Source organism: Patagioenas fasciata, chromosome 1 (assembly GCF_037038585.1).
Source record: "Patagioenas fasciata isolate bPatFas1 chromosome 1, bPatFas1.hap1, whole genome shotgun sequence".
Lineage (NCBI taxonomy): Eukaryota > Metazoa > Chordata > Aves > Columbiformes > Columbidae > Patagioenas > Patagioenas fasciata.
In genome coordinates, this window is record NC_092520.1 from 14,704,734 (window position 1) to 14,720,255 (window position 15,522).

General features: G+C 35.1%; 1 protein-coding gene across 4 annotated transcripts in view; it reads left to right on the forward strand.

Annotated features, from left to right (window-relative positions):
* CNTN5 (contactin 5) overlaps positions 1-15,522 on the forward strand; it is a 709,446-nt gene that overhangs the window by 16,498 nt on the left and 677,426 nt on the right. The window contains exon 2 of one of the 4 annotated variants that reach the window (XM_071803595.1): positions 6,536-7,513. The exons of the other annotated variants lie outside the window; for them this stretch is intronic. The gene's annotated coding sequence lies outside the window, so the exon portion shown is untranslated. The remainder of the gene's footprint in view (positions 1-6,535; positions 7,514-15,522) is intronic. 4 annotated transcript variants of the gene reach the window in all.

Sequence of the window (15,522 nt, forward strand, 5' to 3'; positions counted from 1 at the left end):
TCCGACTAGTCACATTGAGAGTATTGGGGCTTCAAGGGGAAAGCCATCCTGTGTTCTGTGAAAGGACAAGGCAAAATTGGTCACTGTGTAGGTATTCTTCCTGAAGAGTAGAAATCATCTTGAAGAGCATGGAGAGAAGAAAAATACAGCCAGAGTTCCATGCTGCCTGAATACTAGCTTTTTAACCTAGTCAGCCAAGGTGGTGAGGTAGTATTTGTCCGTCCTTCTTTGGGATGCAGTGGTTTATCTGTTCCCAAGTTACCACTTCTGGGGTACTATGAGAAGACTAACAGGAAATAAAATAATTAGTAGAGGTGAAAAATAAATCTTCCGTTATTTCTGAAATATCAAAACTACATTCTTACCCTTGAGCATTCTTACACTTTTATACATATAAAAGGCTTAATTTTGAATAGTTACTAGTGATCTAAAACTGAAAATTCATATGTTCAAGACAGGCTGGTTTGGGATTTAATTAAATTTCTCAAATACAATTTTAGAGAATAGAAACTTCTCAGCTTTTTTTTTTTAAAGGATGTAATTCTTCAAATTACGTTTCCTAAAAACCAACCAACCAAACTAAAACTCTCCTTTCTTCCTGATCCAGCATTTGCTACCATCAAGTATTGTTCGGAGAATACTCCTGATTTGTCACTGGGTGATGGGAGGTGACTGAAGAGGAAACGTGTTTAACAAAGAACCCCAGACCTTTGTGTGGCCCTAAAAATTAAATCATATGTACTGTATAGAAAATAATGTATTTAGGATAATCCAGATAAAATTACATAAATAGTGTGTCTTTTCCAGCACTTATAGAAGATTTAAATTATACAGAGATGTTGAATGTGTTCCTTTTGTAGGATTCTGCGTGTTGAGGAAATGCATCACTGTAGTACAAAACCCATATTGGAAAATATGTTAGAATGACTGTGAGAAGTCAAAAATATTAGATGGTGCCTTTTTTTCTTTTCTTTTTACCACAGAAATAAAAGGGAAGTGCGTATGGTATTTCAGACTACACGGTGCTTAATTCTTTTGAATTCTGGTTTTATATGCAATGCTGGACTTTGCATTATTTGTAGAAAACTGACCTTCTAAATTCAGGGCTTCGTTTTCCCTAACTATTACTGGGTGCCAAGGATAAAGCAAAGCATCTGGAACTGTACTGTGCAGGTTCAAACAAGTCCATGAGGTTTCCTTTTATTTTCATATTTGCAAAGCCATTATTTAAACAGGAAGGATGAGAGTGAAAAAAAGCAGCAACATAGAGAAGGAGACAGAGTAGTCTAATTACATTATGATTCTTCAGTTACAGATATATACTGGTTTATTCCATCCAGTCTTCTCATTTATGAGCACTATCAACAGGGAAATGGGTTGTGTGTGTTTGTACTGGATGCCATTGGAGCAGTATTGTTTTCTGTGTACTGGTCCAGAAGATGGTGGCCAATGTGTTATAGGGAAGTTCTGCAGCCCAACGCAAGGGAAGGAATAACTGTGCTGGTTTTGTAGATTTTCCTGAATGTTTGTTTTCCTCCCTTCCTTGCTTTGCTGTTGTAGTACTGTAAAACAAAGGTCATTCCAAGTAAAAAATATAAGTTTGTTCTTTGTGTATGGAAAGCATAATTAAATTACTGATGCTTTAAAAGATTGGGTTTAGATCCTGTTAAGCAGATCTTTATTCGTATTGATGAATTCATTTGACATCTGTTTACTACCTAAAATATTGCTGCTATCGTCTAATGACCAGACATTCTGGCTCCATTCAGCAGAAGTGTCATTCAATAGCTGCTCTTTAGCACTAAATGTTGCATTACATAGAATGATGGAGTATTATGAATTTAATATATTTTAATTAGTTTCTAATGTCAAGATTGAGTGTTATGAAGCAGGTGTTCTAGTAAGAGTTAAAGATTATCTACATTATCTACAGAGCAATTGTACTAAGTCAGTTAGCAATGTGGGTGTCTGAAAGTTTTAAAATTCATGAAGGGTATCCTCTACTTGGTCATTTCTATCAAATATGAATGCATGCAAATCTTCATTTCCACATGTACAAGGACGTTTCAAGAGAAGATGAGTGTTGCTTAGCCTTTTCCACTGAATTTGCAAACACTCTAGTACTCCCTCTGCCATTGCTGAATGCTAAAAAAAAATGCTGTAAGTCAATGGAAACACTGCCAGAAGTTGGACTGGCATAAACCACCACATATTGTTGGATTCTACATTATTTTTATGGGGCATTAGGTACACTTGCTATGAATTGGTTTCACAGTAACTGAATTGGATTGAAAATAAAAAACTTGCAATTTTGGATTAAAGAGAAAGATGCTCAACAGGAGTAACAGTAGCAATAAATTTATCTTTAAAGATGAGGCACATTCACTGTGCTATTCTCTATGTGATACCATTTGATTCAGATGCTCTAGTCTTTCTTTGCAGCAGTATAAGAACATTCCCCTTGGACTTTTGCTCAGAAATGACTGACATTATCTTTCATGGAAGAAGAAGGGAAAATTATAACAGCCCGACCATTGAATCAAGGTTAAAGGCCTCATTTATGCAAGCTATCAAAAGTCTCCGTGTGTGTAGTGAAATGTTGGTGGGGGAGGGAGGGAAGAACTTGGACAGAGAAGGAAAGTGGCTGGTAATACTGTTTAATAAAGACACTGTCAGAGAGCTTTGGGAAAAGGCAAGAGGTCTGAGTGGCAGAAGGATTCTTTGCATATACCCTGTGTTAGGACAGTGGTTTCTAAGCTGTAGCTTCAGCATTGAGATTCATCACCAAATTCACTAAGTAGCCGTGGGACATGTCACCACACCTTGCACAATTTTTGTGACAAGGAAAGGTCATAATACCCATTTGTTATCAATCATATGATAACATTGAGGTAAATTATCTAAATTGTTGGAGAAATTGCCTCATGCAAAACCTGGTGAGAAGCACACTAAGACGTACACCATGGGCTTGATCCACATCTTACTGAACACAGTGGAAGTACTTTCTGTGAGTTCTTTAGGGTTTCCTTCCAGGTATTAATGCTGAATATTAGCATTTGCTGCATTGTGAACATTGGCACTAACGCTGCTTTCTGTTCATGAATTCATGCTGAGTGTTGCTTTGTTTGCCAAGGCAGTGCAGTGTTTTGTGTACAGACCTATTTTCTCAAAAGCAGCAGAGAAGTGTTCGACAAAAGAAGAGAGTGTTCATGTTTAAGGTGGTAAACCTTTTTCAATATGTTGTACACTATATTTGTTTTTAAATTTTATTACATGATTTCTATGTTGAATCTAAAGGGCTGAATTCACTATTTGAAAAATGACGTGTTAAAAAAAAAGTATATAGCTTTTTCTTTTTTTTCTGTCCTGTTGCATTTTATTTTGTATTTAACATTTTAAAGTTAATACTTGTACACTGTAAATATTCTTAACTGAAATCTCATGTGTTTTGAGATATTTGCAGAGAAAGTACCCCTGTAAGCAAAGCAAAGGGAGATGGAAGATTTCACATCTTATTTAATGATGTGCAAACATTTTTTTTACTTTTTTTTTTTTACATTTTATTAATAAGTACCCAGGGATTTATTAATTAAAAAGTAAATAAAGAAGTTAAGGAAAAGAAAATATCACTGCTAAGTCTTCAAATAACAGCTCTTGGTTCCCAATTGTCGTATCAAACAGAACTAAATCAGCACTGTATTTAAAATTTTAGATTTAGTTTTTTAATAAGGTTTATTTAGGAAGAATTTCTATATAGGTTTGAATAAGTGTCTGCGTGTATACGTAGTGTTTTATGTATGTAGTGTTTTAATATGCATATAATTATAAAAAACATACTTTTAAATTTTTGTTTATGATGGCAGGCTCATGAAGGGCATGGAAATGTTATAAATGAAACTACCTGTGGATGAAATCTATATTGAAAATTAGGCTGTTGATGCTTAAAACTCCTTTCCTCAATTTTTCCCAATTTACTGTTTTTTCTAATCAGTGTCAGATGACAAATACATTATTCTAAAGTCTTAAGTGGCGTGGTGGCAAGCGCCTTTTCAAAGACTGGTTTAGATAATCTAAACATTCCCTGATATCTTGACAGATATGGGGGTATTGTAATTGCTTACTTTGTGTCCTGTACATGGAAGGACTGTGAATCTCAGAAAAAAAGTACTATTTAATGAATTAGCCCTAGTGATAACTACTCTTTTTATTATACAGCAGAGTAAACAGTCATTAATTTAAAACATGTAAATTGGAAATCTGTAGTGGGACATATTCCTTCAGAATGTGATTACTTCCATAATTCTTGCATATATAAGAATTGCTGTGAAGCGGAACAGTCAGACATTCCCAATAAGAGGCATCAACTGCTAACTCATTAAAGGAAGAAAGAGAATCTGTGGACATGGAAAGAATCTACAAGTCATGCCATTTCTAAATTAAAGCCTGAAATAGTTTGATTAGAATAAAGGTTTGAAAGCTTATTACTTCCTACAGAGAAATAGCACACTCAACATATATTTGAAATGGTTGAAATATTATGACAAAACCTTGTATAGTGTAAAACTAGTTGCAATTGGACTCTGAAAAGTGGGCATGCTTTTAATTGGAGATATTTTTTAAGAAAGGGAAAAAATGACAAAAAAATGAAACCTGATTTCAGTATATTATAGGATACATGCAGTGAAAGTAATTATGCATTTAAGGCGATATCATTCCATTTTGCAGTTCTCTAGGTTTATTTCAGAGCTTGTGCTTTGATTATCAGTAGCTATCAGTGGGTGTTTATGACATTAGGTGCTAATTGGCTGAATACAGAGGACTTCCAGGGAGCACACCACCAAAATCTCCTTTCTTACCTGAGTCTTCAGAGAAGCTGACCACTGTCGAGGTTCTGAGCTGCCATCTGGAGACCTCCAGGATGCTTCTTTCTCTCAACTGCCTTCTGTATGAACTCCAGGATCCTTATTTAGGAAGTCAGGATTGTGCAATGGGGAAGAAAGATCTCTCTTTTCAATACTAGGATATCTAACTTAGGTAGTCTGGCTATGAACCTGAAAGCTTAATTTATAGGTTTTTAGGTGCGTTACTTGTTAGAAAGGGAGAGCACTTACAAAGATTTACTAAGAAATAATTTTTACCTTTGCAAAACTGCAGCTTTACAAAACTATTTTCCATCTTTCTCTCTTAATGGAAAATACTTTATTCCATTTTTTCCTTAAAATTAAAGTATAGCAGTTACTGCAAAATATATGCTAGTAAGACAAAACAAAGTGCAATTATATAACCTATATACCATGTAGGAAAAATCCCTTTTGTTAAGTTTTACTGCAGTTTGAATATTCTGAAAAAAAAAATAATGTAATTTGATTAGACATATCTCACATTAGGCAAGCTCTTGGACCAGTCAGTTTTGTTAATGTAAAGTGATAGCTTGGATTTGTACACTGAAGGCTGTAGCATAATTCTTGGACTAGATGTGTTGCCTCTTTTGTTTTTCCCCTTACTTCATTCTAATTCTGGACCCTTTAGTATGCAGTGAAATGCATTCCTTTAAATTCAGTATTGGGTAATGTCTAGAATATAACAGAGATTCAATGAGACTCCTTATCAGAGGCTGTAGGATGCACAGAGTCTCCTGCTATCTCTCTGCTGTGCCAGGTTGTGAGTGGGGATGGTCCTGAAGATCTGTCCATCCCAGCTCATTGTTAAAGGCTCAGCGATTCTTGCCCTAAAGCTCTCTCTTTTCAAATTTACTGCCAAGGTCTGAGTGTTTTTTTGCCCTTGGGCTCTATTCTTTCAGATTGATCATCAGGGTTTGAATGAGTGTTGCCTCTGGGTTGTCTCTTTTCAGTTTGAATTTCAGAGTTGGAACTCTTGCTGTCATTAGATATTCACCTTTCACTTTCAATATAAGGGTTTAAAGACCTACTGCCTTTAAAACCTTTTACCTTTTAATATGTTCTTGCATCATGCTTCAGTTAGATGCAGTTGCATTTCTCTCATTGATTATGCCTCCTTTTGTACATTTCTTAATATTCACGGGGTTGGTTTGTTCAGGATTTTCTTACGTTTTCCACTTCTGTGTTGCAATGTGGTAAAAAACCTCACTGATTATTTATTTAGAAATGTATTGAAACCACTTGCAAGCTCCTCTTGTATTTGAACATGAAAACAGTAATAGATAGAGAGTACTCCTTCCCTTTATTGAAGAAGTACAGGTACTTTCTTTAAACATTTTAGAATGCCACATCAAACTTCACAGGATTTGTCCATTTCTTTATGCAGTGATATTTCTAGTGCTCACTGGAGTCTTCAGTTCCAAAAGACAGGGCTTCATTATGGAACTTTCCATGATAGTATTACATTTAAAGGTGCCTCTGAATTGCCAAACATTGATAACGTGTGCAAATGTTTGGAATGTTGCCTTTATAATTTACATACACTTCCACACAGCACTTGTCACTTCTCTCACATGTTGCTTTCAGTGTGCTCAACTGGTTTATGCAAGGAAAACAGTGTTGTTTTTTTTTTCCAGGAAAACAGTTAATCTCTTCCCCCAGCTGCTTGTCCTTCAAAATTTCATGCCTGTGTACTCCTATCAAGGCCAGGCTAAAGTCTGCTGCACTGCGGCAGGAAGAAGCTCAGGTAACATTGACACCTTCACAGAATCACAGAGTCACAGAGCAGGTGTGCTGGGAAGACATCTCTGGAGATCACCTACAGCAGGTTGCTCAGGCTGTGTCCAGTTGGGTTTTGAATATCTCCAAGGATGAAGACTCCACAGCCCCTATGACAAAACTATTTCAGTGTTTGATCACCATCTCAAAAGCCTTTTTTAGGCTTAAATGGAATTTGTTATATTTCAGTCTGTCCTGATTGACTCTCATCTTTTTAGTGGACTTTACAGCATATCTTTTTATGTTTAAAACACAGATACTTCAGTCCTTTGCATCTGCTGTGTTCCCTTGCAACACGCAGAGAGAGTACAAAAGATACACTGTGCTAAAGCCTTTCCTCATAACAGATGCACAAGATTTATATTAAACCAGACTAAAACACCGTCTCTTAGATAAATTGTGTAAAAATGAATATGAACACATACAGCCTTTTCAGGAGGAGGACTTTTTGTTTGCTTTCCAATAGGAGTAATTTACATGTCTGAACACTTTTTCAAAATGCCAAGATACTTATCTTTGGTCTCCTCAACAAAAAGCTACTATAATATTTAGACCCTTGAACACAGGTATATATCATCAGAAGCTATTCAAAACAGGCCCTAAACGTCATAACTATCAAGCCCATTTATAAGAAGCCTACTGAAACAGTTAAATAAGTTTCATTGGGACAAAGGTTTCTAAGGGTCAGTAAAGACTTTAATAGCATCCTAAATTGATTTGTAGATGTACTCACTTATCACTTGCATAGTTTTGTTTCTTTATGCTGACATTCAGGAGCTGGAAGGTGTGGATGGGTCCCGGACAGGAGGATCAGAACCCAGAGCAGAGTCCAGAGTGTAAGTCTTGATTATTGTTCGAAATGGATTCATCTATATTGTATGCCAAACACATAAGGCCTTTTGGACTGTTTATCCCAAGGCTTTTAAAATCCAGTGATAGCATCCTACAGGACACCAGAATATATTTCTTTACATCCCCCTCTGGACCTGTTTGACATAGCAGAATCCCAAACTCTTTAAACCTAATGCTACGTTCACATATACCCTAAATAACAGAAAGGTTGTTTCTTATTGGTTTAAGACCACTCCCAATGACCCCTTGGCGCATTAATGATTAATTAAAGTCTGTTATATTGATTTCCCTATGCTGCAGTCACTTTATCATACTTCCACTGGAAGTAAGGGGGAGCTGGGGTTTTCAGTTCCTGATTTTTTATTTTTATTAAAAAAAAACCACACGAAAATGGTCATTTAGGAAACCAAGAGTTTTGACAAATCATTGGTTACTAGACAGTAAGTAGTCATTATACATCATGTGTTCCACGGGAATTTTCCTTGGAAATATGGTTAGTATTGCCCATTAAAATCTCTGTGTCATTGCTCTTTTATTAAGGTAAGCTATGTCACGTTACATCGCATATTCTGTGGGATGCTGTAGGACAAGGACAGGCACACAAAAAGTAGCACTCAGTAGCTGAGGTGCAGTTATTTGTTACCTTCTTGAAAATGGAATTTAGCCTCCTAATCATGTATGTGTAGAAGAAGATATATTCCAAGGTCTTGTTTATCCTCATTTTCAACAGAAATGAATGGTGCAAGAAAATGGAAAAGAACCGAGCCTTGAAAGTATTCATTAAATAAATAAATAAATAAATAAAAATGTTTATTTTCTGTCATATATTAAGCATGTGGTATGATTTTCCTGATTGGGTACACAGCAAAAGGCAACAGTCATTTTTTCAAAAAATATGTTACATGAGAAATCTTGTGCAACAAGCTCATATGAATTGCTTCCAAATTAAAAATTGATTTTGAACAATCCTTGATCCCATTTAAAAGAACAGCTGATGTGCATTCAACAGCATAATGCCACTGGTATATTAAAAGATAAAGGTGAAATATTTTGTTGATTTGTTTCATAGGTAGGCTAAAAAGATGTTTGAAAAAGGGATACGTTTGAAATGCTAATGGGTATTTGAAAGTTTTATTTTGTCCTGTTCAGAATCTGAGATTTCATAATTCAATGTGTTTAATCTTTATTCATTTTTTTTTTTTTCCGCACCAGGGTATTTTTTAGGCCTATGCAAGTCTGACTAGGTTCTCTTTTTCCAGGTCACTCTTTTATTACATTCTTTGAAAGTATCTAAGTGACTGATCCCTCCTGGCTTTGACCTTTCATCGAAGCCTCAGACCACTGTGCTCATTTGCAGTATTTTCTTCTTCTCAGATAGTTCTATCTTAATGATCTGTATTCTGTCTTTTTATTAAACTTTTTGAATTCGAATTCCTTTCAGCTGACATGTTTTATATCCAGTCCATGATAATGAAAAAATACTGTTTTGAAATCATATCTTGGAGTCATGGTAAATTTTGGTTATCTAAGAACTATTGGTGAACATCTATTTATCTGTCACAGAAGAGATACAGTGGACCAAGTTACTCTGATATAAAATACTGCTATTATACTCATGATCAGATTGGGTTTTACAGTGTTAGGACGCTAGATTGCTTTAAAAATTATTTTAAGTTACTAGCTCAGGATAAGTACTTCTTTGTGTCGCAATGCAACTGTCTAATTTTATGGGCATGTCTTTATTTGAAGAAAACCAACAAAGCTCTATTGAAGACAGTTAAAATAAATTTTGTTTACAATTTGTCAGCAAAATTTTCCATATCTGTATTTGATGAATAAAGAAAGGGCAGCTAGGTAAAGAAAGAAATTTATCATTCACGAAATTCAATTGCTTGAATAAAAGAAAAACAAATATAAAATATTTTCTTGTTGAAGTCCCTGCCTACTGCTAAATCCACTTCTGAAGTTCATGCATATGACTTCAGAGAAATTAATTTTCTTGTATGGAAGTAACACATACAGATTTTGACCCATCAGATTTCATTTATGGTACTAATTATAATTTATTTATTTTTATACTAGGAACTGCAATGGTGATACAATCCCTAATGCTTTATTGCTATTTAGATATGGCATATTTAAGGGTACCCTGTGATTGGATAGAATTCAATGTAGTGGAACAATAATGTCATGGTATAATTTCAATTATGTTTTTAAATGTACTATTTCTCCAATTAAGAATACTGCAAAATAATTGGGATTTTTTGGTGTATGAACTTACAAAGGTGACAATCAAAGTCAGTCAACAGCAACAATATACTCTCTTGTAATCTATTATTTACTGTTACTTTATACATTGAAAAAATGATCCTTTTGATGCTTTTTATCGTTTAGTTTCATTCTTACAATAAAGTCAAACAAATTTGAAAATGCTGCCTTTGTAGACATCTTTGAATTACGTTGGTAAATTTGTCTATTCAGTGATGAAATACAAAGTCTGTCAGTCTTTGTTACACATCTCAGGGGGAAATATTTGTAAGTGTTGCTTAGCACCAATCCAAACTAAGAGTAAAATTCTGTATTTGGTTGGTTGACACAAACTCAGTACAATTTTTAGTTTAAATGGGCATCATAATGGGAGTTAAATTGAAATAAGATATATGGCAGGTAATTTGATGGTAATTCATCTCTAATAGGTAGAAAGGTCTTGGAGGAGATACTAGTAGAGTTTCTAACAGAAGTATAAATTAATGATATAATAAAATCATAATTTTACCTGTCTAATGTTTTAATCATCATTTTACATTGTCATATGTTTCAGAAATAATAACCCCAGAAGCAACAACAGGGACCGCATTTAGGACACAGTAGAAAGAGACATCTTTTACCCTGGTTACTATTCGGTTGATAATTCGTAACTTGAACCAGATCATATAGATTCTTCTTACCACAATGGTACGGCTATTTCAGGATCAATTCACTGATGTCATATGGGAATCAGGAATGATGGCTTCTAGCTAATGATACAATCTAGCTACTAAAATTTTTCACTGATGATGTTAACCTCTTAACATAAAATGGTTGATTCAGGGTTGAATTGGTAAATAACAGATTCTTAGAACTCCAAAGAATAAATTTTGAATCTTGCATTAGCTCAGATTGAAGCTCATCCATCCCATCCAGATTGTGCAGGCTCACAATTGGCTTGAGTATCAAGTAAGCCAACAGGCACGGTTAGTGAAGAAAAACTGGAAAGGAAGCCATCAGTGAGATGTTGAACCAGGCATTAAAAAAAGGAAAATGGTCTTAAAGCACCTCAATACCATTTCTCCCGCACTACCTCAAGACCTTAAGTTCTGAGAGAGGTGCAACAGTTTACTTTTGAATGTTACCTCTTTCTTTCCATTAATTAAAGAAGAAACCTAAAGAACAAAGTTAGACTAGAAGCTTTTAGATGTGTAAAACTAGGTAAGATGGCTCCAACTTCCCATGCCAGAGGTGTTGGAACTAGAAGATCTTCAAGTTTGCTTCCAACCCAAATCATTCTATGATTCTATGAATCCCACTCGAGCATTGCCTGAGGATGGGCACATGACATCTGTAGCTTCAGTAATTCTTTGAGACATGAAAAACACTTTTGGCTGCAGGAAAAGTCTTGATGGTCCCTCATGCCAATGTTAGGATAGACTACTAGTTCTTTCTAGTTAGAGATTCCTTTTCTGCTTTGCAACTTCATGGTGAATATGAAAGGCACAGTCATGGGTAACTTTTTTTTTACCATGGTCTGTCTGAATGAACAAGTAAAATCCTTGATGCCCTATACCAAGGCCAAGAAATTGCTTGCTCATCTTCTGCTGGTGCATCTGTATCAGATCTTATAATCACAGACATTTATTAGACACAAAAGCAACAGGTAGCATCATGCTTGGCATGTTCAGAGATCCCATGAGGGTAGGAGGCTGAAACTGTCTCTTCCAGAGGTAGGATGATGAAGGAAATCATTCAGATGTTAAAATTCTGTTGTGGTGAAGTAAGGGTTTGTGTGTTACTACTAGGTAATTGGTGTTCATTGTTTTTGAAGTAAGGTATAATGCAACTGATAAAGGAAAGAAGCTAATGCTTAAGCTTATGGCACGAATGTGACTGACCCAGACCACTTTGGTGAACTTGAGCCGAAACAGAGGCATAGCTGCAGATATAGCTGGATATTTCATCTGTTCCTCAAAAGGATGATTTTTTTAATTTTTTTTTTTTATTTTTTTAAGGGATACCGTGTAATTTCACTACATTCTTCTCAGATATCTCAGACTTTACACTGCTGTAAATGATACTAGAACACAAGCTATTGGATTCACGAACAGGATTGCAGGTTTACTTCTGCACCATTTCTAGGCAGAAAAAGCTGTTTTGTTTTTAACAGAAGCAATCTTTCTTAAGGAATAGGTTCTGGAACAAAGCATAGATTCTCCTCTAGCAAGGGGAGCTGGAGGTAAAAATAATAGATTTTGGTTACACCTGGTGCAAACCCTGAGATCTGGTAGCGAGCTTCTGCATAAGCAAGTGATACTAAGTACATTCTTTTCTCAATACCGTATAAGAAAACAGCACTCTAACATTTAGCACAATAGAATCCATGTACAATGCTACCTGTGATGATAAAGCAGTAGAAAACTGAGGGAAAGACAAGTCCTGAATTAAAAGGTCGTTTAATTCTGACCCTTTATTGCATGAAATCAAAGTATAAAGCTTAAGTGATAAACACATGTGACTCAAAACTGTTTGGTCTACTTTGTTTCAAACGGCATTCAGTGCTTACCATAGCGCTTCTGTTTTATCTAACACTTGTAAGAAACAGATAAACTGTGTATTTTTGTCTTTTTACAAAGACCCAGTACATTCCTTGCTATATGAATATCAAGCATTTATGTTATACAGCAAAATATCCAGAGAAAAATGAAATAAGAAATAATTAAATAAGACGCCTAATGAAATAAGATGTGTACAATGTGGATACCTTAATCTAATCTAGTCACACTATGCCTCCCTTCTGTGTATTTCTAGAGCATTATCAATCTCACCTTAAAGTAGATATTGAAACCAAATTAGATTAATTGTGTCCTAAAAGTGACTGTTTTTTTGGTTCTTTATAAAGGGAGCCTAGGCTGACCTGCATTGATTTGGATGAATAAGGTTAAATGTATGCAGTTAGGTGAGATGCATATCCACATTACCTGTGTGAAGTACTTGTTAAAGGATTTTTAGACATAAATACTCATTGATGTAAACTTTATTGAGCTAGATGAAGCAAAGCTGTTGGTTTTACAAATTGAGAAAGAAGGGAAGCTAAGATTTTTCACCAGAGACAGAAATTTTCACAGTCCTTATATGATCATGGACAAATAGGCTCAAGGGAACCGGTAGCATGACACGTTTTTACCATAATATTCTTCTTAAACATAAATTAGAATGATTAGGCAGTGCAAGCATGGATATTATGATTAGGAATTAACTGGCATTGAGCTAAACTCCTGACTAGACCATTCCCTTTTAGAGTGGACGCAAGGATTTCCCTTGTGTCTTTCCTAATCCACCACTACCTTGAGCTGATTCATTTCTGTGCTGAATGTATACTGCCATCCTCAGAGGGCAGATTGCAACACTCTGCATATTAAATACACCAGGAATCCCTTCTCTCCTTCTTTCTAAAAAGTGTCTAAAATTTCTTTCCCCTGCCATGCCTTCATCTTCTGCAAAATAGACCATTCTTTTTGATTTTAAGTCCTTCTACCGTAACAGTTTATGGTGTAATACTTCTGGGAGAAGGGTTTTGCTGTATGTTAATCTCACTCTAATGCAATTTATCCTTTGAGGTGGTGGTCCCTATAAAATGAAAACCTGTATTGAACTAGGAAAAAATAATACTTATCCCTGAAAATATTGAGGATTAAGGAGAGCACTTGAGTGCCAACCTGAAATGATCAGTCATAACAAAAGACATGAAGGAAAATAAAACAGGAGTTAAAAGATCAGAATTTCAATACATTTTATTTTTATTAAATTTTTTTAGAAAATATAGCTTAATCTTACAGAATATGCTTTACTAAACATGAGTTTGAAAAAAAATTCAGAACCAAGAAAATATTAAATATTATCAGTAAAACCATAAAAATATGCTTCTTGGACAGTTAGGGCGGTTTTAATTATTTTTTCAAAGCAATTTATTAACCACTTATCGCAAAGGGTTTTTTTTTCATAATTAATAAGTATTTTCGGGAAACAAAGCATGAAATAAAATTGTAAGCTCCAAGAGTAATAACATAGTTGGCCATAGTAGGATCATCTTGGATTTGTGTATCACTGATATTAGTGTTAGAAAGGCATAATGACCTTTTCATATATCATCCTGCCTATCTAACTATGAAATCTCACCCAAAAATTCCTTTTTTACTTCTGTCTTTATGCTCTTTTATCTGTGAAAGTGACAGAAGCACTACTTTTTCCCTCTTCCTCTAGTCAAACTTTTTCTTTATGAAAAACACTTCCATATTCTTCTACACCAAATTTAGCATCGTAGGCATCTTACCATTGAAAAATATGATTCTTGGTAATGTCATGCTGAAATGCGAACATTCCAGATCTATCTGCTTTGACTAGATATCCCCTCAGGTATTTAAAGTTAACTTCTGACAGTTCTGAGTTATGAATAATTCACACGCTGAACAGCATCTCCAGTAACACATCAATACACTGAAGAGACTTGTTTTAAGTTTCCCCTAAACTTTTTTGAAAAGCCTTCCTTATTTATGGCAATTGAGCGATCTCTGAAATATGTATATAGTTACATATTTTCATTACTATATATATATATATATATATATGCGTATGTATCTATTTATCAAAAAATGGAAGTTTTGGTTTTCTTTGCCAGATGGTGCAGCTTTGGAGGAAGGTATTTCTGCAACATGCTTGAATTAATGTATAAATTTAAAAATTTTAATCTGTATCCTTTACGGATATGAAGATTTAACTACTCTTCTCCTGTGACACAGATTTTTGAGTGAATGATCAGCACCTTTTCGCTGTTAATACAACTGGAAGGAAAAGATGTACTAAATTATCATGTGGACTATTAAATTCTTAATAAGATAGGCAACATAACAACAACAAAAGATTAAGATCTGCCATGAAGAAAATGGATACTGCTAGTTATTTTTTATTTAACACAACCAAGATTGTTTATATTTTATGTGCGTGCTGTATATATACCTAGAACTTTTCTTTATGCCAAACCTGTCCGGTTTAGATACCACAAGAAACTGAGCAAACATCTCAGTGTGGTGTACGACAGATGCACCTCATGGCTATTCCTAAAATCCCAGAATTTTGGGAATTCAGCCAATTCAGCGCTCTGTCAGTTGCTGATATTCTGCCATTGCTGTGCCTTATCTCACCATGCTCAATTCCCTTGTTTTGCTCTGAGAAACATATATCTCAGCAGTAAATGATTCAGCAAGCAAATAAAAGAATAGAACGATTTTTGTAAGATTTTTATATGCTCAGAGTCCAATGTTACGTATGCAGAAAAGCTGATGTTCTTTCTTCTGGTAGCATCTAAGTTTAACTCACCTTTTCTATAAGCTATGCAGTGCTGTCACTCTTCCTGTGTATATGCTGAGAGACACAAAACATGTAGCTTTAACTTCTTTGCAAATTGTTGCTGAACTGTCTGTTATGTGGATCATATCTGATCCAAAGGTGGAAGATGTGTCTACAGCAGCATTTTCTTTGAAATCAAGAGTGCATTTTTGAACTGAATCTCCTTACCATGCCCACAACTCTGCTTTGGTTCACACCCCAGAGCAGGTTTGGTGAACATGAACTGCATTCCTCTCAGATGAACTAAACTTGTGCTCCAGGAGCACACCTAATGCAGTGTAACAGCTGGTAGGCATTCATGAATATGAATTTTTGCCTGTCTATAACCGAATTTGTA